This window comes from Protopterus annectens, chromosome 4.part0 (genome assembly GCF_019279795.1).
Source record: "Protopterus annectens isolate FY-2018-M chromosome 4.part0, PAN1.0, whole genome shotgun sequence".
NCBI classification, from domain to species: Eukaryota; Metazoa; Chordata; order Ceratodontiformes; family Protopteridae; genus Protopterus; species Protopterus annectens.
The window spans coordinates 1,191,034,943-1,191,059,984 of record NC_056733.1 but is presented as its reverse complement, the minus strand read 5'-3'; positions in this window follow the sequence as shown (position 1 = coordinate 1,191,059,984).

The window sequence follows — 25,042 nt, the reverse complement described above, 5'->3', positions numbered from 1 at the left end:
TAATAAATCTTTCATCTTTAACACTAACTGATGCACATATGTCTCTTTTGAATAAAGGGCTGTCGTTTATTCCAGCTCAGAGAACTGTGTAAGTTGACATTCTTAAAGAAATTAATTATTTGGTCACAACTTAACTTTATAAACTATGTTTAAAGGACAGATGACTGACAATGTGAATATTTTTAAAAATACTTAGTACCTTTGTAACTAAATTACATCCTATGGTAGAAGCCTATGTGTCAGTATGTGAGAAGCAAATAAGGGAAGCATTTAATTCAGATAGAAGAGCTGTTTTTTATAACTTGAGTAAAGAAGAATCTGATGGTCTATATGACCTGAAGGAAATGCATTCAGTGGAAATTAGACCTGTCGATAAAGGAGGTGGAATTGTGATTATGGATAGGGAATTTTATATCCACCAAATGATGAAACTACTGAATGACCATGAAACCTATGCCTGTATCTCAGTAAATATAGTTAAATGTGTTATAGACAGGATTGCTGTTTTGTTGTTTGACTTGCTGACTATAAATTTGATAACAGAGGATTTATTTAAGTGTTTTAATGTAGAAACTCCTACCATTCCAGTTATATATGGCCTTCCCAAGGTACATAAAGATATCATATGTCCACCTATGAGACCCATAGTGTCTAGTAGAGATTGGGCAACAGAAGCTATGTCAATATATGTAAAGAATAATCTTCATCCAGTGCTTGAAAAGTGTGAAACAGTACTGAAAGACACACAATCTTTTCTCCAAACATTGTATAGAAAGACAAGTTTGATAAATAAAGAGTATCTGCTTGTAACCTTAGATATTACATCACTTTTTACAGTGATTCCAAATCAGTGAGGAATAGAGAAAATTAGGAGCTTGCTATGTTCTAAATGTGTTTTCTCTAATGATAATGTGAATCTGTTACGCAGTCTGCTTGAAATAATTTTGGACAATAATGCTTTTGTTTTTAAACATAATTTTTACCTACAGAAGGATGGCATAACTATCGGCACAGCTTGTGCAAACAGCTACACCAACCTAACTTTAGTCAAAATGGGAAGAAACATTTCTACTACAGAGAAATTAATTAAGCAAATATGTTTTGTGGTATGCATGTTTTATGGATGTCATGTTTTTTTCTATGGGAAAACTCAATAGAGATGCTGGGTATATTCTTAGAGTACCTACACACAACACCATTTTTAAATTTTACCTATAAGTACTCAAATGAACAAATAGAATTCCTAGATGTTCTAGTGAAAAAATCAGAAATGGGGCATATGGCTACTAGCCTGTATAGAAAACCAAGTGGAAGAATACCATATTACATAAAAACAGCATGCATCCAAGACGTGTTAGCAAAAAATGTTATGAAAGGGCAGTTCCTGAAAGCCTCAAGATTACACAGTAAAATGATGAGTTGGAGAGGTCCATGGGAGTGTTAATAGGATAACTACATGATAGAGGACATAACCAGTCAGAAATCGACACCACCATAGAAGGAGTATATCAAGAATGTCAAAGGAAGTGTAGACCTTACTTCTCATAACAAACTACAAGAGATAACCCTGGAACTGACTCCAGGGATGAGAAATTCAGGTTCCCCATTACATATGCAAGTGATGTCAGTCAATTTTGTGATATATTTAGGAATAACTGGAACATATTGTTAGCTACTAAAGAACTTGAAGGCATCATAGACTCTGGACCTCACTTCTCATTTACAAACAAAAAAATCACTTAAAAGGCAGTTATGTTATAAACCCCAAAGACATAAGTCCCTGAACACATCAGATAGGAAAGACACATATAAGTGCAGGAATTGCAGAGCTTGTACACACATTTTTTCATGTTGCACTTTTGTACATCCACAGCAAAAGTTTAGAATTGAATTTATTTTCTATTCAGACTGCAGGACTAGAAATATAGTTTATCTTAGTTTTTGTCAATATTGTAAAGTTTTTTTTTTTTAATGTGGGCAAGACTAATAGAATGCTCAAAGAACGCATTTTAGAACACATGAGGGACACAGAAAATAAAAAGGAGAGTAGTGCCCTAGCCAAACGTGTAGAAGCTGAAGGGATGCACCATGTTTTCATTTTTTAGTTTTAGAAGATCTGGAAGAAAATATCAGAGGGGGTAACATTAGAAACAGAACAGAAGAGGCTGAGCAAAAATGGATTCTGCAACTAAATGCAGACAAACCCCCAGGCTTTAATGAAACTGTTTCTTTGAAACCATTTTTAAAGGCAAGAGCCTTAAAGCGCTAATTCCCTTCTACATGGTTGCATCGGCATTCACATTTGAACTTGCATACTGTTTTTAATAGCTTTATGTCTATTTATTTTTTTTTCTGCTATTTTTAAATGAATTGAATCTGATATAAATATTTAATTGTTTGTCTTTACTGATTGGTCACTGTGAAAGTATATATATATATATATATATATATATATATATATATATATATATATATATATATATATGTATATATATCAGTGAAGGCATTGGATGTTTTATTAAGTCTGATGAAGTGACCTGGGAGGTCGGGAAAGGGTTCACTTTTTCCTTGCAATAAAGAATTTTCCTTCTATTGTGGCAGTTCGTCTTTTTATACATACTATTTTAAAGGAAATTATCAGTTTTATACTTTGAGTGTTTACCAATAAAGTAATGTTTTGGTCAGGCATACTAAAATGTTTTTGTGAAATAACAAATTTAAATTAATAAATGTTAACAAAACTAAGATCCGCACTAGCCATGGAATGAAAATCAATCCGAATCTGATGGATAAACCTAATTCCGTCAGATTATCACTCATTCCTTGACAATCCAGAACATCTGAGCTCCATACATTTAATTATCATATGGAGAATATTTGTAATAGGAATAAGCAATATTTATTTTATTTTGATCAGATATAGTGCTATTGTAGATTAGACAGAATTATAATACCATATAAATGTCTGTTTATTGTATATGCAAATAATTTTTACATGAAAGATAAATGACAAGCAATCCAGTTGTAGTAAAGTAGGATGGATCATATATAAAACCTCAGTAAAATATTATAACACACAGTTATTGAACATATTCACCCTTATTGACAAAGTCTTTCAAAACTTCTTACTTAATATAAATATATGGTAATAATATTTATACCCAATGTTTATAATGCAATGTATTTTACTGGATATATCAAAAGTAATATTTCATTGATTACCAGCATTTAAGTAATCACTTTGTTGCTAACTTGCTTAAAGCATCTAGTTTGTTTTATGTAAACATTGATGAAAGTTAGTGCATTTTAATTATCAGTGCATCCCTCTACCACCCCCATTTCCTACACATAAGGATTTTCATATCTGTCATTTCTTTTTCTAAAATGAGTGAAATTATAGGTTAAAAACAACAAATTCACTTATTGTGATTAATGATTACATGTTCCCTTTCCCTATTCATAAATTGCCATTTTATGGCATATACTGAAAGTTTTTAGATTTAAATGGCAACATTCTATTTTGTATAGTTAGCAAAGGTTAAACTCAGTAATTATTGTCAATTTAATACTATTTGTTCAGAATGTGATTGTTACATTCTGTGACATTCCTAGTTCAGGCTTCTATTGTTTCCCTTGAACAACTTTGTCAGTTTGATGTCATGTATAAAACATTAGTTACCTTCATAACAGTTTAAGTATTATGTATGGTCAAGATGTGTTACAAAACCACAATTCAAGTTAAAGCAATTATATGACTTGTTATGCATATTTATCTATATGAGAAAATTATCATGCTTTCTGTTGATGTTCAATATAGTGTATGTCATTTATAACAACTTAAAACAGTAGTGTTATTATACTCAAGCCCATGTTATTAAACTGTATAATGTCAATTTAATACTATTTGTTCAGAATATGATTGTTACATTCTGTGACATTTCAAGTTTAGGCTTCTATTGTTTCTCTTGAACAACATTGTCAGTTTGATGTCACGTATAAAACATTAGTTACCGTGGTAACCACTTAAGTATTATATATGGCCAAGATGGGTTACAAAAACTACAATTCAAGTTAAAGCAAGTTAAAGCAATTACATGACTTGTTATGCATATTTACTTATATAAGAACATCATCATGCTTCCCCTAGATGTTCAATGTAGTGTATGTCATTTATGACAAGTTAAGACAGTAGTGTTATTATACACAAGCCCATGTTATTAAATCCTGTCTTTAATATCTAAATTCAGCAGACTGCTTCATCTTATATGACAATTATATATTTTATGTCTAGATTTACTAAATCACACATCACATAACTATTGTGTGTTTTTTTGTTATTAAGAATCAACTTAATGAGCTAAACAAAGTGTTGGGAGACCATCCATATGTGTACACGTGGTTTAAAACAGCCCTTTTATTATATATATATATCTATATATATTTTTTAAACCAAAAATGTCATTGCCAAGAATTATCTCGGAGGCTCCTCAGAGCCGTTAAGCATTATCGGCACTGTCTCCGTTACCATAACAACCTGGGAGCATCTGTTTTTTTTAATGTGTCTGTGTACTCCATACCAGAAGCTCAAAATACACCTGAAGCAAAGCCTCACTTCACTGCAACATCAAGCCTAAATTCCCTCCCTTTCAGTAAGACAGCAGCCAGGAAAAGAATAGAGAACAAACAGATAAAAAAAAAAACCCTCAAAAAGCCGCCATAACAAGAGTCAACACATTACTCCAGCCCTTCCACCTCCCACTCAGCAGACGTACAAACAAACCATTCTCTGTCAAAATATCCCAAATCACAGTTCTATATACCCCCTTCCCCCTGGATCCAGGCTAAAACACCAAATGTCTCTTCCTAATATACAAGCATCAGTAAACTTTGATCACAAGCCGCAACCCACAGCTTCCCGGAGATGAAAAGGCAACATATAACAGCTGCCAGATGCGGCTGCATCCACATATACCATGTCAGGCTTAATCAAACAGCACTTGAAGCTATGATACCTGCCATAACTGATATTAACTATGTTTAGACAGAATAATAATAACATTTGTACTAGCTGCCTGACAAGCTGCATTCATGCATACCATATCAGGATTGATCAAACAGCACTCCTATGAGCTAAACGAAGTGTTGGGAGACCATCCATACCTGCCATAATGATATTAACTATATTTAGACAGAATAATGATGACATTTGTACTAAGAGATTGTTACTATTACTCACTAGGATATACATGACATTTCTAAATCATACTTTAACTGAAGAAGACATTAATCTCCATGACAGCATTTTTTTCAAAACACTCTACTGTTACTGCTATTATATATGATGTTAATTTGTTACATTTGAGTCTGAACTCTGATGAATGGTACCTTGTTGAATTAGTTAATTAATTACTTAAATTATTATAAGTAAAAACAATGAAAAATGAACAAGATAAGTATTCATTGAGTTCAAGTAGGGGAATAGAAGCTTCTATGTTTATATTATATCTTGCTTTGTTTGGCTTATATATAATGTAAATAGTAACCCATCTTGACCTACCTTTGTTTGTGAAGAATTACTGGACTCTTTGAACATTCTGAATAAATCATTACTGTTTCTCAGTTGTTTAAGAAACCCTCCTTTTTTTAATAAAAACAGATGAAAAGTGATGTACCATATCAGCTGATACTTTGAGAGATGTAGTTGTAAGAGTTATTTTTTGGGACAGATATCTTGGAATCAGTTTTTTGTTTCTTCTTTCTAGCATCAGTCCAAGGATTTGTTTCTTTTATTCTTTTATGAGTATGGGGCCATACATTCAATTTCTTCTGGGATAGACACTATGTTGTTATTTTTGATGAATATAGTAGCTTCTTCTAAGTCATTAAAGGTTCTCATCTCATTGTCAGAAAGTATTTTTATCTTGGCTGGAAAGGCCAGCTGTACTTTAATGTTGTTTTGTTTCAAAATGTTATTATTGGCCAGACTTTTATCCTTTGTTCTAGTATTTTGGAAGAATAATCATTGTAAAACCTTATCAGGCTTTGATTGTATTTTAAGGGTGATTTTCTCCAAGCAGATTTAAATATTAGTGCCTTGTCCAGAAATGAAAGAAATTGTATAACTATGGATCTAGGTGGAGTATTTGTTGAGTTAGAAGCAGGTTTTCTCGGCACTCTATGCGACCTTTCAATCCGAAATGAAAGCCCCTCCTTCAAGTCTAAAAATTCAGGAATACAGGTTGTTAAAGATGAAATAATGCCCCAGATTCACCAATCATCCATGCAGGACTAGCTTAGTCCTGTACAGAAACACCCATTTAGGAGCAGGACAGCAGCGTGCCATGCATATCAATGAAGGCACACTGCCAGAGCCACAAGGCTTACATGGAGCGTGTACGAGTGCAGGGGGCATGTCTGAAAGCAGAGCTTTCATAATAAACATGCCCCTGCAATGTAGAGCAGCATAACATGGGAAGAAATGAGTGAGATCACTCATAGGTGTCCGCAGATCCACACCAACAGTTCCCCATGTGTACAACAGCAACAGTACAGAACAATTAAATGAAGAAACCCTTTTATTTATTTTTAAAAATCCAAGTACAGCTAACCGTAGGTGCATGAGTGTGCCCATTGCTTAGCTATGGTCAATGCAGTTTAAATAGCAGAAAGAGGATAAAAAGCAAGATATATGCAAATGAAGCAGTACAGCAATAGTTTAGTGGGCAGAGAACTTGCTTATAAGCAGTCATTCCCGGCTCGAGTCCCACTGCAGTACATGAAATTTTCAATTCAAATCACTCTATGATAAATATTTTTTTGTGGCATAACCTAATAAATAATATACATTTGTGAGCTGCAGTACTGCATTTAATGCAGATGTGAGGTGTCAGTGTCATAATGGTGCAAAGACCACAGATAATCACATGTGCGCCATGCAGTATTACAGATACAAATGGCAGGTAAACTGTGTAATGAATAATAACGCCATACATTTTCCAAATCACCCACCTCCCCAAGAACCATTACACTATTATTGTCTAAAATGTAGCACTAGTAAGCGTCAGTAAGAGGTAGTAAGCATATTTAAGGACTAGTAAGTGGGTTTAAGTCCATTTGCACAGGGGTAAGCAATACAGGTTAAGCAAGATCAAAGCTAACTCTCTGTAACATATGTAACCGGAGGTTAGCATTGCTTACCCTTGCGCAAACCAGTGCAAACCCACTTACAATTGCTTAAAAGTGCCTTAGTCACTCTGTATCCAACAGCTCTTGTCCTGCCCAGCAACAAAATAATCAGCACTCTCAAGTTGCAAACCCGGGACCCTGCGTACTATAGACAAAGTGATTTATCACTAAGCCATGGCAGATACACATACATCTGATGTTATCACAAACATATCATCCAGCACAGTCATTCAACATTATAGGAAATGTATTTAATTATGTAGCTGTATGCATCTGTGTATGTACACACACACACACACACACACACACACACACACACACACATATATATATATATATATATATATATATATATATAGTATACACACACACACACACACACACACACACACACATATATATATATATATATATATATATATATATATAAGTATACATACACACACACACACACACACACATATATATATATATATATATATATATATATATATATATATATATATATATATATATATATATATATATATATATATATATATATATATATATATATCAAGAACGAACTTCATGACAACAAAGAATTAAAAATGAATGAAAAGGAGAACACCAGCAACCCCTGTATTATTTAGCACTGTCTTATGTAATATCAAGAACCCTTCAGACAGACATGTAACATTAATATGAGCAACCATTTGTACAATGCTCAAAGCAGGATGCTACCAGTGGGAGACACAGCGCAGACCAGCTAAGTCTAATGTTGACACAAAAACAGGTTCGTCCCTTGCGGGATGAACAAAAAATTGTGAGCCAATCCGAGGTTTACACATGTCTGAAAAGATGAACAAGGCAAAGCTTGTACATACGTGGACTAAATGGATGAAGAGCCTGAAGAAGCTTGGGTCAAGTCAGTATACTGGATGAGTACCGAGACGTGGAGAGAGGGCAATGTGTGCAGGTGTGGTATGGCTGGGCTAGCAACTGGAGAATGGATGGTTGCTGTGTATGTGGAGCTCGGGGGGGGGGGACCATGGGTATGAAATTATCGATCCAGGCGTGTCCAGTTCAAATCAGACTGCCTCATGGACGTAAGTGTGGGGGTCAGAAAAGTAACCGAGATAACGTGTAAGCAAGAAGTGAACTCACGCAGTGCTGGGAGGGTGAACCAGAGGGATTAAGATAGTCCAGGCCATGGAAAGCACCTCGGGCAGAAAGTGGGAAGAAATTAACGAGATTGCTCATAGGTGTCCACATATCCCAACCAACAGTTCCACATGTATACAACAGCAACAGTACAGAAAAATTAAATGAAGAAATTGTTTTATTTATTTTTAAAAATCTGAGTACAGCTAACTGTAGGTGCACAGATGTGCCCATTGCTTAGCTACGGTCAATGCAGCTCAAATAGCAGAATGAGGATAAAAAGCAAGATATATGCAAATGAAGCAATAGTTTAGTGGGCAGAGAATTTGCTTATAAGCAGTCATTCCCGGCTCGAGTCCCACTGCAGTACATGAAATTTTCCCTTCAAATCACTCTATGATAAATATTTTTTGTGGCATAACCTAATAAATAATATACATTTGTGAGCTGCAGTACTGCATTTAATGCAGATGTGAGGTGTCAGTGTCATAATGGTGCAAAGACCACAGATAATCACATGTGCGCCATGCAGTATTACAGATACAAATGGCAGGTAAACTGTGTAATGAATAATAACGCCATACATTTTCCAAATCACTCACCTCCCCAAGAACCATTACACTATTATTGTCTAAAATGTAGCACTAGTAAGCGTCAGTAAGAGGTAGTAAGCATATTTAAGGACTAGTAAGCGGGTTTAAGTCCATTTGCACAGGGGTAAGCAATACAGGTTAAGCAAGAGCAAAGCTAACTCTCTGTAACATATGTAACCGGAGGTTAGCATTGCTTACCCTTGCGCAAACCAGTGCAAACCCACTTACAATTGCTTAAAAGTGCCTTAGTCACTCTGTATCCAACAGCTCTTGTCCTGCCCAGCAACAAAATAATCAGCACTCTCAAGTTGCAAACCCTGGACCCTGCGTACTATAGACAAAGTGATTTATCACTAAGCCATGGCAGATACACATACATCTGATGTTATCACAAACATATCATCCAGCACAGTCATTCAACATTATAGGAAATGTATTTAATTATGTAGCTGTATGCGTCTGTGTATGTACACACACACACACACACACACACACACACACACACACACACACACACACACACACACACATATATATATATATATATATACACACACACACACACACATATTTATATATATATATATATATATATATATATATATATATATATATATATATATGTATATATATATATATATATATATATATATATATATATATATCAAGAACGAACTTCATGACAACAAAGAATTAAAAATGAATGAAAAGGAGAACACCAGCAACCCCTGTATTATTTAGCACTGTCTTATGTAATATCAAGAACCCTTCAGACAGACATGTAACATTAATATGAGCAACCATTTGTACAATGCTCAAAGCAGGATGCTACCAGTGGGAGACACAGCGCAGACCAGCTAAGTCTAATGTTGACACAAAAACAGGTTCGTCCCTTGCGGGATGAACAAAAAATTGTGAGCCAATCCGAGGTTTACACATGTCTGAAAAGATGAACAAGGCAAAGCTTGTACATACGTGGACTAAATGGATGAAGAGCCTGAAGAAGCTTGGGTCAAGTCAGTATACTGGATGAGTACCGACGTGGAGAGAGGGCAATGTGTGCAGGTGTGGTATGGCTGGGCTAGCAACTGGAGAATGGATGGTTGCTGTGTATGTGGAGCTCGGGGGGGGGGGGACCATGGGTATGAAATTATCGATCCAGGCGTGTCCAGTTCAAATCAGACTGCCTCATGGACGTAAGTGTGGGGGTCAGAAAAGTAACCGAGATAACGTGTAAGCAAGAAGTGAACTCACGCTGTGCTGGGAGGGTGAACCAGAGGGATTAAGATAGTCCAGGCCATGGAAAGCACCTCGGGCAGAAAGTGGGAAGAAATTAACGAGATTGCTCATAGGTGTCCACATATCCCAACCAACAGTTCCACATGTATACAACAGCAACAGTACAGAAAAATTAAATGAAGAAATTGTTTTATTTATTTTTAAAAATCTGAGTACAGCTAACTGTAGGTGCACAGATGTGCCCATTGCTTAGCTACGGTCAATGCAGCTCAAATAGCAGAATGAGGATAAAAAGCAAGATATATGCAAATGAAGCAGTACAGAAATAGTGTAGTGGGCAGAGCATTCACCTTATAAACAGCCATTCCCGGTTCAAGTCCCACTACAGTACATTCCATTTGCCCTTCAAATCACTCTATGATAAATATTTTTTGTGGCATAACCTAATATAACATACATTTGTGAACTGCAGTACTGCATTTAATGCAGATGTGAGGTGTCAGTGTCATAATGTTGCAAAGTCCACACATAATCACATGTGCCCCATACAGTATTACAGATAGAAATGGAAGATAAACTGTCTAATTAATAATAACGCCATTCATTTTCCAAATCACGCACCTCCCCAAGAAACATTACACTATTACTGTCTAAACTGTAGCACTAGTAAGTGGTAGTAAAAGGTAGTAAGCATATTTAAGGACTAGTAAGCAGGTTTAAGTCCATTTGTGTGAGGGTAAGCAATGCGTACACAGGTTAAGCAAGATGGAAGCTAACTCTCTGTAAGCATATGTAACTGGAGGTTAGCATTGCTTACCCTTGTGCAAACCCGCTTACAATTGCTTAAAATTGCCTTAGTCACTCTGTATCCAACAGCTCTTGTCCTGCCCAGCAACAAAATAATCAGCACTCTCAAGTTGCAAACCCTATACGTTGCACACTATAGGCAAAGTGATTTATCACTAAGCCATGGCAGATACATATACATCCAATGTTATCACAAAGATATCATCCAGCACAGTCATTCAACAGTATAGGAAATATATTTAATTATGTAGCTGTATGTGTCTGTGTATGTACACACACAGACACACACATACACACACACACACACACACACACACACACACACACACACACACACACACACACACACACACACATACACACACACACACACACACACACATATATATATATATATATATATATATATATAGATATATATATATATATATATATATATATATATATATATATATATATATATATCAAGAACGAACTTCGTGACAACAAAGCATCAAAAATGAATGAAAAGGAGAACACTAGCAACCCCTGTATTATTTAATGCTGTCGTCTTATGTAATATCAAGACCCCTTCAGACAGACATGTTACATTAATACGAGCAATCATTTGTACATTGCTCAAAGCAGGATGCTACCAGTAGGAAAAACAGTGTAGACCAGCTAAGTCTAATGTTGACACAAAAACAGGTCTGTCCCTACCAGTACGAACCAAAAATTGTGAGTCCATCTGATGTTTGCACATGTCTCGAAAGATGAACAAGGCAAAGCTCATACATATGTGGACTAAATGGATGAAGAGCCTGAAGAAGCTTGGGTCACAACAGTATACTGGAGGAGTACCGAGACGTGGAAAGAGGGCAATGTGTGGAGGTGTGGTATGGCTGGGCTAGCAACCTGAGAATGGATGGTTGCTATGTACGTGGAGCTCAGGGGGTGAAGGAACCATGGATATTAAATTATGGATCAAGGCATGTCGGAGTTGTATGGACTGGTTCAAATCAGGCCACCTTGTGGACGGAAGAACGGGGGGGCGGAAGAGAAACCGAGATAACGTGTAAGAAAAAAGTGATCTCACACGCTGTGCTGGTAGAGTGAACCGGAGGGATTAAGATAGTCCAGGCTGAGGAACACACCTTGGGCAGAAAGTGTTTGAGCGAGATCGCTCATAGGTGTCCACATATTTTTTTTTAAAATCCAATTAAAGCTAACTGTAGGTGCACGGGTGTGCCCATCGCTTACCTATGGTTAAAGCAGCTTAAAAGGCTGAAGAGGATAACAAGGAAGATATATGTAAATGAAACAGTACAGTAACAGTTTAGTGGCAGAACATCTGCCTAATGAGCAGGTATTACCAGTTTGAATCCCACTACAGTACAGTCTATTTTATTTGGCAAAGCACATTATAACAATTTTTTTTGTTGCAAAACCCACTAAATAACACATATTTATGAAATAGAGTACTGCAGGAAATGCACATGTGAAGTATCAGTGTCATAATGAATAAGGCATTAGTAAGCAGATCTAAGTGCAACTAAGCAGTAGTAAGCATATGCAAGCACTAGTAAGCATGTTTATGGGTGTTTGCATGGTGGTAAGCACTGCCTACACAGATTAAGCAATCTGGAAGCTAACGGAGTATAAGAAACTGTAACCGGAAGTTAGCAGTGCTTAGCTCTGCGCAAACATGCGCACACCTACTTACAACTGCTTTAAAGTCCCTTAATCGGTTTGTATCCAATGGCCCGTGTTCGGCCTAGCAACAAAATAAAAAGCCTCTGCAAGGTTTGAACTCAGGACACTGTACACTAAAGTCACAGTAGTTAACCACTAAGCCATCATAGCAGTACATAAGACTGAGGTGTCAACAAACAAATCCAAACGATAGGAAAATTAAACTGAACATGTGAAATGAATCAATGTACAGTGTGATGTTGTATAACCTGCTACATAACATAAATATGTGAACTGGAGTACTGCAGTAAGGCCAGATGTGAGGTATTATTGTAATAAAGTGTTGAAGTCCCCAGGACCTCATACAGTGTGCATACACAGGAATCACAAATATCAGACACATATTTAACATGTAACAAATAAATTAATGTCAAAAGGAAAATATAATGCTAATTAGATATTAAGCAATGCTAAGCATTTCACAGGTCAGCCTATGTGGTGTAAGCAATGTGTAGTCCAGCTAACTCAATCTGCCCAGTGGTATGCCCCTTTAAGCAATGCCAACATTAGGTAAGCAGGTGTGCCCATAACTTAGCCTTTTCAAAACTGTCCAGTCATGGGAAAGTTCAGGGAATCGGGAGTATTTAAACTCCAAAGGCACCAATAATTCCCAAAACTGGTTGCAGATCTCTACTGTAGGCAGAATGGCTGGAGTTGGGGAAGGCACTCGATTTAGAGTGCAACGCTGGGGCACCCATGAGTCCAGATTCATGGTATGACTCCTGGTAAAACACCAAGAGGAAAGACTACTAAAGGGCCAGTACCAGGGCTCTCAGTTTAAAGTGGAGGGTTGGGACAGTTTTTCGGGTGACCTCACCAGTGTCAATGGTATCCCCTGGACTAGAGAGCAGGTTAGGCATCACCATGCTGACCTGAAGCGGTGAAGGGGTGATTTATTGGACCAGTGGATCCAAGAAGCAAGGCAGATGGCCGATGCCCCAGTACTAACTACCCATTCTACCACTTAGATAATGATTGCCTAGCTTGTGTATACTATGGATAGGTAATGGCTAAATACTGTATTTCTCTGACAACTGCAGATGAGTGGGCTGCAAACCAGCAAGCCCATGCTGTTAGGCTGCAAAGGCTGTGTTGCAAGGCAGGTTAGTAATATTCCTGCATGTACTGTCATAACAAATAAATATAGCAGTTCTGGAAAGTGTTGTACCAGTATAAAAATGTATTGTGTATGGGATGTACTGAATAAACCAGACAACATGGCAGGAAGACTGTCATATAGGTTGCATGGAAATAAAGGTGTAATATCTTGTGAATAAAACTATAACCCCAGGAGTACTTGTGCACATTCTGCTTTCATATGTTGTTGTAGTGTTGCATTCTATAAATAGTACTGTTGTATTAAGCAGTCTTACCCGCACTATTGAATGCAGTTAAAATGTGCAGGAAATCCAATATAACAATGCTGGAAGTCCCAAGAGGTCAGTCATATAGAACAACTGAGGGAGACTTAGACAGAAACCATTGGAATGCTTTACACCAATTCCGTTATAGCACAGTGTACTGTGATGTCAGCTGCACTATTTTACCACACACAGCAGGGGTTTGAATCCCGGGAGTGGTAGTAAGTTGTATGCATAATCATACCCCACAAATGTACAAAGTTTGCAAGAATATTCAGATAGAAAGCTGTATGCATAATTAGACCCCACAACTGTACAGACTTTGCCAGAATGTTCAGATAGTAATCTGTAAGCAAATCATAACCATCAACTCTACAGACTGTGGCAGAATGTTCAGGTAATAAGCTGTATGCATAGTCATACCCCTCAACTGTTTTGATCTGTCCAGCATGTCCACATAACGGGCCCAAATCTGCTGCCTGGTAACCTGTTCCCCTGACAAATAAGTGTGATGATCCAAGAAATGTAGGCAGCTTATACTGACATATAATGGATAGTCAGACCTGAACATAAAAAGAGAATGTATATGGAAACAAACCTGTCATTGTAGCATCTCATCCAAAGTGTATGACAGCTATTCCAAAATATGTCACAGTAACACCTGCATCCTGTCAAGCCTTGACCAGAGTGTGTGCAATAATGGACTGTTAGGTATGTGTATAACATCAACATGGAATCTGGGAGAATGTGTAGTATTTGTCAGGTACTGTTAACAAAGATTTGTCCACAGCCATAACAGGTAAGAGGTGCAGACTGTAGGTACAACACAGTTCACTCATATACTTGTCTACAAGCATGGCATCTGGGAGTATGTGTAGAATTTGTCAGGTACTGTTAAAAGATTTCCCCTGCAGCTATAATAGATAAGAGGTGCAGACTGTAGTTACAACACAGTTCATGGATATACTTGTCTACAAGCATGGCATCTGGGAGTATGTGTAGAATTTGCCAGGTACTGTTAACAATGATTTTCTCAACAACTATAACAGGTAAGAGGTGTAGACTATACATAAGACACAGTCCACTTATGTATTAATCTACAAACATACCATTGCACAAAGTAAAGCCATTGGGTAGTTTAATAATACATGTAAGGGACAGATCACTGCAGTGACTAAGAAAGTTGTGAAAACTACAGGGATATATTATTTGTTAATTGACCTCTCTCTCACCCCCAACATATGTGCAAAAATAATCCAATTACACACCTCAATGGGTATGTGTACTCTCCATCCTTTTGTTGGGACATATGTCCTTTTGGTTTACAAATATTCACATTTGGTTTTATGCATGTGCCATGTTAAAATACCCCCATACTGGTGGCCTGTTGTCATCAATGAAACCTGCATGTTGTTGTAATGGCCACTGTTGTCCCATATATGCATGTGTTCTGCTTGCTCTGCAAGTGTTGTCAATCTGGTGTGTTGGGTTAATGGGAATACCTATGCATGCTGTTATAACTAAACTTGAATGCTGTTGACTATTACTAACCCATATCATTTTTAAAACTGCAACATCATAGCTCGTATGGGAAAGCCGGTCCCAGTGGACCCACCTGTCCCACCTCAGCTGGCCATGGCACTGAGCACCAGCATGTCTGGGGCCCAGCCTGGGACCTCCTCTGTTGGCCCTGCACTACATTTGGGTGGAACCACCACGGGGATGGGGCTCGGCCCCCCTGGAGCGGGGCTGGAGAGGTACCTGTCACCCGCCGTCAGGTCTGGGCCATGGTGTGTAGGGAGCTCGACAGGGAGTTTCAAGACTGGCTACTCCAGCTTGAGGGCCACGTGGCACAATTAGAGGATGAGCCTGCCCCTCCTACCCAGCCCCCAGCACAGCCACTCTTGGGGCCGTGAAGGTGCAGTGGTGACAGCCCATGGGTGGGGACCTCAGTCCCACTGTTTCCATTTGGGGGCTCATGGGCTTGCAACTTCCAAACACCCCTCCCTGTTCAAGGTGTTTACCCCAAACATGTGTCATATACCACCTCTGTAGGCATCTTATTTGTGTTGTCTGTTAACCTACCCAACCTACCTCCTCAAATATACCTACTACCCCTCACCAACATCCCACTCTCACATGAAAAAAAAAAAAAAAAAAAAAAGGTCAATCTGTATTCACAAAAAAATCTCACTCCATGCATAGCTGTCCATTTCGCACAAGGGTCCACTGGACACATGTAATACGGTCTAATTGGCATCACAACAAATTATCAATGTCCTTACCCCCTCCCGGGTGTTTGAGTGTCCAAATCTACCTCCAAATTCAGTGTATATGCACAACTGTTGCTGTAGAAGAAATGGGCAGCTATGGACCTTCCCTACACCCTACCTGCACATCCCTGACTATTTTCCCTACTGTCTTTCCTTCTTTGTACCCCTTTTCACAACTTTTCTATCAACCCCTTTTTCTTTTCTTTTAAAGAAATTAGTGTGGGGGTAAGTGTGAGTAAGCACTTTTAAGCAACAGTGAGCAGGTTTAAGCCTGTTCGCACGGGGGTAAGCAATGCCTACACAGGTTAAGCAATTCAGAAGCTAAATGAGTGTAAGAAACTGTGACCGGAAGTTAGCACTGCTTACCGTCACACAAACCTGCTTACAACTGCTTTAAAGTGCCTTAATCACTCTGTATTCAACAGCCCATGTTCTGCCCAGCAACAAAATAAACAACCTCTGCAAGACTCAAACCCAGAACCCTACACACCATACACAAATTAATTTCCCAATAAGCCATGACCGATATACATAACTTTGATGTTTTCACAAACATATCATCCAGCACAATAATTCAGCAGTACAGGATATGTAGTAATATCATACCACACAACCTCTTAATGCAAGAATTCTGGAAAAAGTGTGCCATAATGTGGGTACAAATAGGGATATACGTCAAATATAGTTCTTATACACTTAAAACATTGCTAGTTAAACAGTTATATGTATTAAAACACATATTTTGAAAGAGTTGAAGTCTGAAACACAAAGGTGTCATCATTAGTTACTGACTTCAATCCTGAGATCATCCATGTCAACTGCCAAGAAAATGAGGTATAGGCCAAAATTATGAGCCAAACATGCATGGGCATATGGAAAATATATATATGTAAATGTAGACAGATAGACAGCTATATGTATACATATGTATGACTCAAAAATAATCATATAACATCAATTGTATATAGATAGATAAATATGTTCATATGTATGTATATATATATATATATATATATATATATATATATATATATATATATATATATATATATATATATATATATATATATATATATATATATATATGTATATATACAGATATAAATGTGTATAGCATTTCCACATAGGAACAACATCCTGAAGCATTCACTACAACATAACAGACCATATGCACTGTTAATGGGGGTGGGGGCTCAAATGAGGGATACCTTATAATTAGTGCTATGTTACCCCTCCACATCCCTAACAGATATGCTGTGCAATCCATTATCCAGCACATGCAGTTCTTGACTTCAGGACCCTCCACAACACAGCTACAATGCTTTAACAGTAAGCCAATTCACCTGAAAAATGTCAGGGCAATATCTGTAACATATCATGCGGAAAAGTCATTCTACCGTAGGGAATGTACAATGTGGAAGGAGAACACATTACAATGGTGCAGATATGCACACACATGCATACATTGACAAATATATTCATATATATATATATATATATATATATATATATACACAGACAAAAGATATTAGTAGCCATACATATGTAGAAGTGGTGTGGAAGTACTGGGTGCAAAGTATATCCCTCAACCACAAGCCCTGTAACTGGCACCTATGAAAGGTGTAATGTGGAAACCATTCCTACAAATGAGAATACTTAAATTAAACATATACCCACTCACAATTTAAAGGGCATGACACCACACACATGTATGCCTACACAGTAAACCTTTAATTTGTGTACTATACTGGCTATATACCCAAGCAGAGCTCCACGTGGTCCTGTAGAGGGGTCCTGGCAACAGAGAACTGAAAGAAGCGACCACTTTCCAGATTTAAGTATTTTTTGGCTTTTTTTATCTGCATTGTCCTCTCTGGCTTTCATTTAACTAGCTATAACTGTTTTTGTGTCTATCTGCTGATTTCTGAAGTATCTGCACTTAAAATTAGCATTTTGGTCGACTCTGGTCAATTAATACTGTTTTTTTGTTAATTTAACTGCTGAGGCTGCCCACTAAAGTGTGCTAGCCTGTGTAAATCGATTTTACTGTTTGCTTAATTGCATTTCTGTGTGCTTTCCTGAAAAAACAAAAAAAAATACTCCTTGTTTTCCCGCCTTTGCTCGACTAGTTTGGACCAGTATACAGGCTTTGCTGTATTCTGGGCTGTGTGTAGTTCCTGTGTTGGCCATTGCCTTACTTGGATAGAAGGAAGTTTCTGAGCTCACCAGTGGGAGTGGGGAGCCTTGAGCAGCCTATCTGTCCCTGGGGAAGTGACCTCAGCACTTGAGCTGTAAATTATTGGTTGCTTTGGACCATTTCTAGCTGTTTCAAGTTCCCTGTATAAAAATCCAACTCAGGGCGTTTTTTTCTGGCTATATACCCAAGCAGAGCTCCACGTGGTCCTGCAGAGGGTCCTGGCAACAGAGAACTGAAAGAAGCGACCACTTTCAGATTTAAGTATTTTTGGCTTTTTTATCTGCATTGCCCTCTCTGGCTTTCATTTTACTTGCTATCACCGCTTTTGTGTCTATCTGCTGATTTCTGAAGTATCTGCACTTAAAAGTAGCATTTTGGTCGACTCTGGTCGATTAATACTGTTTTTTGTTAATTTAACTGCTGAGGCTGCCCACTAAAGTGTGCTAGCCTGTGTAAATCGATTTTACTGTTTGCTTAATTGCATTTCTGTGTGCTTTCCTGAAAAAAACAAAAAAAAATGCTCCTTGTTTTCCCGCCTTTGCTCGACTAGTTTGGACCAGTATACAGGCTTTGCTGTATTCTGGGCTGTGTGTAGTTCCTGTGTTGGCCATTGCCTTACTTGGATAGAAGGAAGTTTCTGAGCTCACCAGTGGGAGTGGGGAGCCTTGAGCAGCCTATCTGTCCCTGGAGGAAGTGACCTCAGCACTTGAGCTGTAAATTATTGGTTGCTTTGGACCATTTCTAGCTCTTTTCAAGTTCCCTGTATAAAAATCCGCCTCAGGGCATTTTGTTCTGGCTATATACCCAAGCAGAGCTCCATGTGGTCCTGCAGAGGGGTCCTGGCAACAGAGAACTGAAAGAAGCGACCACTTTCCAGATTTAAGTATTCTTTGGCTTTTTTATCTGCATTGTCCTCTCTGGCTTTCATTTAACTAGCTAAAACTGTTTTTTGTGTCTATCTGCTGATTTCTGAAGTATCTGCACTTAAAAGTAGCATTTTGGTCGACTCTGGTCGATTAATACTGTTTTTTTGTTAATTTAACTGCTGAGGCTGCCCACTAAAGTGTACTAGCCTGTGTAAATCGATTTTACTGTTTGCTTAATTGCATTTCTGTGTGCTTTCCTGAAAAAACAAAAAAAAATACTCCTTGTTTCCCCGCCTTTGCTCGACTAGTTTGGACCAGTATACAGGCTTTGCTGTATTCTGGGCTGTGTGTAGTTCCTGTATTGGCCATTGCCTTACTTGGATAGAAGGAAGTTTCTGAGCTCACCAGTGGGAGTGGGGAGCCTTGAGCAGCCTATCTGTCCCTGGGGGAAGTGACCTCAGCAATTGAGCTGTAAATTATTGGTTGCTTTGGACCATTTCTAGCTCTTTTCAAGTTCCCTGTATAAAAATCCGCCTCAGGGCGTTTTTTTCTGGCTATATACCCAAGCAGAGCTCCATGTGGTCCTGCAGAGGGTCCTGGCAACAGAGAACTGAAAGAAGCGACCACTTTCCAGATTTAAGTATTTTTGGCTTTTTATCTGCATTGTCCTCTCTGGCTTTCATTTAACTAGCTATAACTGTTTTTGTGTCTATCTGCTGATTTCTGAAGTATCTGCACTTAAAAGTAGCATTTTGGTCGACTCTGGTCGATTAATACTGTTTTTGTTAATTTAACTGCTGAGGCTGCCCACTAAAGTGTGCTAGCCTGTGTAAATCGATTTTACTGTTTGCTTAATTGCATTTCTGTGTGCTTTCCTGAAAAACAAAAACAAAAAAATACTCCTTGTTTTCCCGCCTTTGCTCGACTAGTTTGGACCAGTATACAGGCTTTGCTGTATTCTGGGCTGTGTGTAGTTCCTGTGTTGGCCATTGCCTTACTTGGATAGAAGGACGTTTCTGAGCTCACCAGTGGGAGTGGGGAGCCTTGAGCAGCCTATCTGTCCCTGGGGGAAGTGACCTCAGCATTTGAGCTGTAAATTATTGGTTGCTTTGGACCAGTTTCCTATAACTGAAAAGTTCATCTCTACTTGATTCCCAAGTAGACTATTCTCTATCTGTAAAGCCTAGCACTTACTCCTACAGTACTTGCACCTTGATAAAGCACTCTTATTATAGATAGTACCCCACCAGCCCAAAACCCACTTCCCCCGGAGTCCTTTGAAAGTTCTTTATCTACTACTTCTAGTATGTCGAGGGATCAGTTGCTAGTGTCCTCTCCAGCTCAACTGGTGAACCTGGGAATATTGAGGCAATGTTACAATTGCCTCATGTACACAGACAATCCTCTCCTTCTCCCACAAAACACAAATACATGCGAGAGATGCAACTATACGGCCAAACTGGAGGCTGAGCTCTCTCAACATAGGACTGGCAAGACCAGACAGGAGGAGAAGGCAACCACACACAATACATACCCAGTCACACATGGTACCATCACAACTTCAAATCATACACATACTCACACAAAGACATACTGGAGGCTCTGATCAAAAATTTACCAAAACAGCAGAGGCCACCAAAGCAGACACCCAAACAACTACCACCTCACGACCCAACACATGCAACACATAGACCACACAGTCAGAGTGTCAAACAGTCACAGCCCTTAAGGCCAAACAAAATGCCAGACACACTTGTCATTGGTGATTCCATAGTCAGACACACTGGCGTCCGCTCACCAGACTGAGTAAGGAGAAGGTCACAGTAAGCTGCCTGTCGGGCGCTAGAATCCGCCACATAACGCAAGCACTCAGGTCTCTCAACAGCAGGTACAAGTACGACTCAGTCATTGTCCACGCTGGTGTCAGCGACCTGAGGCGTACCTCCTGGACTACATGAAAGGGACGTCGAGGAGCTCTCTGATTATGTAGCCCAGGCAGGTATGACCCTGACCTTGAGCAGTATCCTACCTTCACCTAGAATGATGCCACAATACAGTGATAAGATGATCAGCTTTAATAATTGGCTTAAATTCTGGTGTCATTCAAAGGGGATCAATGTCTGTCTGCCTGGGATGACATGCTGGACAAGCCACGCTGCTTCGCAAGGGGCTTGCACCTGTCACCCCTGGGCTTCGGATATTGGCAAAGGCTCTTGCCACCCCATAGTGCCTTTTTAGGCAAGGCTCAAATTCTAAACCTACCACCATAGAACACCAAAAGGAAAAAACTAAGGGTAATGCTGCTCAATGCCAGAAGTCTCAATCTCAAGATGCACGCTGAGGCCCTTCTCAATATGGAGAACATCGATGTCTGTGCTGTGACAGAAACCTGGTTCAAGGCTCCTGAGAGCACCCCAGCACTAACAGGTTTCACCTCATATCATACGTTCCGGCCCCAAAATCCGGACAACACCAAGAAAGGAGTGGGGTGTCCATATTCATAAAGGACACCCACACCTCAAGGTTGGTGGCAACGCACGATGCATCGGAGACCATCCAGGTGCAATTAACCATAGGCAAGACTGCTCTGCAATTTGTAGCATGTTACAGGCCACCCTCTCAAACTCAGGAACCTCACATGGCCTTCCTGAAAACATTGGAGGGGATAAATGTATCTCCAAACACCATCATACTAGGTGACTTCAACTACCCTAATATAGACTGGGAACACTACTCAAGCCCGAACACTCTAACCCAAAGATTCCTGGAGTTCATAAACTCAAATGCCATGGAACAACTAGTTACCATCCCCACAAGAGGTGAAAACATACTTGATCTCATCATCACGAACATGGGATCAAAATGTTCAACACCGGAAGTATACCCCTCACTGGTGAGATCAGATCATAAACTAATCTCGCTGGAGGTCCTCATCCGCCCCACCTGAAACAAAAAGACCACAGTGAAAAACTTCTCAAAAGCCGATTTCACACTTCTAAAAACTAGTGTGGTCTCCTTTAAGGCCCCTGAGCCAGTGGTAAACATTACTCAAACCGCTGAATCACTTACAAATGCCTTCTACCAGCACCTACAGGACTGCATGGATCAGGCAATCCCAAACAAAACTAAGACTCTCTGTACCAAAGGCAAGCGTCCAGTCTGGTGGACCCCAGCCATAAACAAGCTCTACAACAAAAGGAGGAAGCTACTACAAGATAGAGCAAAATCCTTGAAAGGTAAGACACCTTTGATCATTATAAGTAAAAAACTAAGAGCTCTCATAAAATCATCCAAGGCAAATTTTGAGAGAAAATCACCAAGGACTCTAAAGACAAACATAAGGCCTTCTTTAGCTATGTTAGAAACCTAGGAGGAAACTCCCAGATATGCTCAGAATTAGTTCAAAATGATGTGAAAATTACTGAACCTACACACATTGCTAACATACTGGCTGACAGGTTCAGTGCAAACTTCTCCCCCCCCCCCAAAAGGAGAGATATCTATTCCAGAGGATTGTAGCCCCCAAACATCTCCAACGCCCAGGTGAGAACTGCCTCACTAAGGCAAAAACACAGCATCCATGGGACGGATGGTGTCCCGGCTGTGTGCTTCATGAACTCAATGAGGAATTAAACCCACAGTTAGGACAGCTGTTTAATCTTAGCCTCACCTCAGGATCGTACCCAAGGAGTGGCGCAGCGACTGTGGTCCCACTTCATAAGGCGGTGCCTCCACAGACCCTGGAAATTACCACCCCATTAGCTTGACAAGCCTTATCTGCAAAGCCATGGAGAGGATCATAATGGAACTCATAAATAAAGACATAGGGAACTTGCAGACTTTGGATCCAACCCAGTTTGGCTTTGTCAAAGGCAGATCCTGCCTCTTAAACTTGGTTGACTTTTTTCGAGACAGTCACCAAGGCCATTGATGAAGGAAAGGCAGTCCATACAGCCTACCTCGACCTGGCAAAGGCCTTCACACAATACCCCACTCAGGTATCATCGAAAAACTCATCAGCTTGAATGTAAACCCATACATCACAAGATGGGTTGCAAACTGGCTAAGCGACAGAACCCACAGGGTCAGAGTTGCTGGAGCCATGTCAGACTCAAAGCCTGTCACAAGTGGTGTCCCACAGGGCTCAGTCCTGGGTCCACTCTTGTTCGGCATCTACTTTTCTGAAGTACAAGCAAACACAGGAGGGTTATGGCTGACAAAGTTTGCAGATGACTGCAAACTGGGCCATAGTCGAAAACACATCTGACACAGATATCCTCCAGAAGGGCCTCACAGAAACGGATAACTGGTGCCAGAGCCATGGCCTGAAGTTAAACGCCAAAAATGCATAGTCATACCCTTCGGGAAAAACAAGGTTACCCCTAGCTACCATATAGGTGACAATCCACTGAGCACAGAAAAAGTCATCAGGGATCTGGGGACCCAAGTTGACAGTAGTCTTTCGCTTGACACTCATGTTGCTAAAGTAGTTAGGAAAACCTTCTATATCGCCCACCTGATCATGAAGGGATTCACATCTAGATCAAGGGAGGTCATCGTCCCCTGTACTCATCACTCATTAGACCTATGATTGAGTACAATGCCCGTTCGAATGTATCTGACCAGACACCTGATGCAGCTTGAAAGGCCCCAAAAGTTCCTCACCAAAAGGATAAAGGGTCTCAAAAATATGTCTTATGCTGCCCGACTGAAAGAACTCCAGCTTTATTCAGTCTCATACCGCTTGCTCAGAGGTGACCTGTGCCTGACATATAAGGCCATGTCAAACCCAGATTTGATGAATATGCTTCACCTCAAAAAATCTAGATCCCTCAGAACCACAAGGGCGGAGACTTAAACCTTGACACGGTTATAAATAGAACGTGCTGGAGGGACAGATTCATCACCCAGAGACTCCTATGCTGTGGAACAAAATCCCGGTACATGTGAGGCAGAGCACCTCGCTGGCCTTGTTCAAGAGGAATCTTGACCAATGGATGGGAGATCGCAGATATACCCCAGGGATTACTTCAGTGTCACTGCTTGACAGAGGCACAGAAAAATGATAGGCATAGTTTTTATTCAAACTAAAGGGGTGGCGAAAGCCACATAACTATGGGCTAGGCTTATAAATGCCCTTGGGCAGATAGCCTAGTATGAACCTATGAACCTATGAACCTATGAACCTATACAATAATGTATGCCATTACTTACAGCACATAGATTTTGAAATATGTAAACAGTGATGAATCCAAGGCCCACACAAAACAGTAGATGCAAGCAATGTGGATATATGACATAATATGCTGTCCAGGCCAAGGCCTTCAATTAGTACAACAGTAGACAAAGGATTTGCCTTCAAGATAAGTAAAAATCTACAATTACAGATGTAGTTCAGCAGCCTCCAATTACATCATGTAGTCAAGCCCTAGGGGGAAATGTATTAGTTGTGGTAATGTCAATGTATCTGTCACATAACATTGCTCAACTTAACATCTCACAATCACACTGACTAACTGAACTGTGTGTAACACTGTAAGCTGTAGCCCACCAATGTTCCCATGGAGAAACATATGAAAGTGTACAGTTACATACCTCAATGTGTCTTAACACTGATATCCATGACATGTTGTCACAGCCTAGGTTG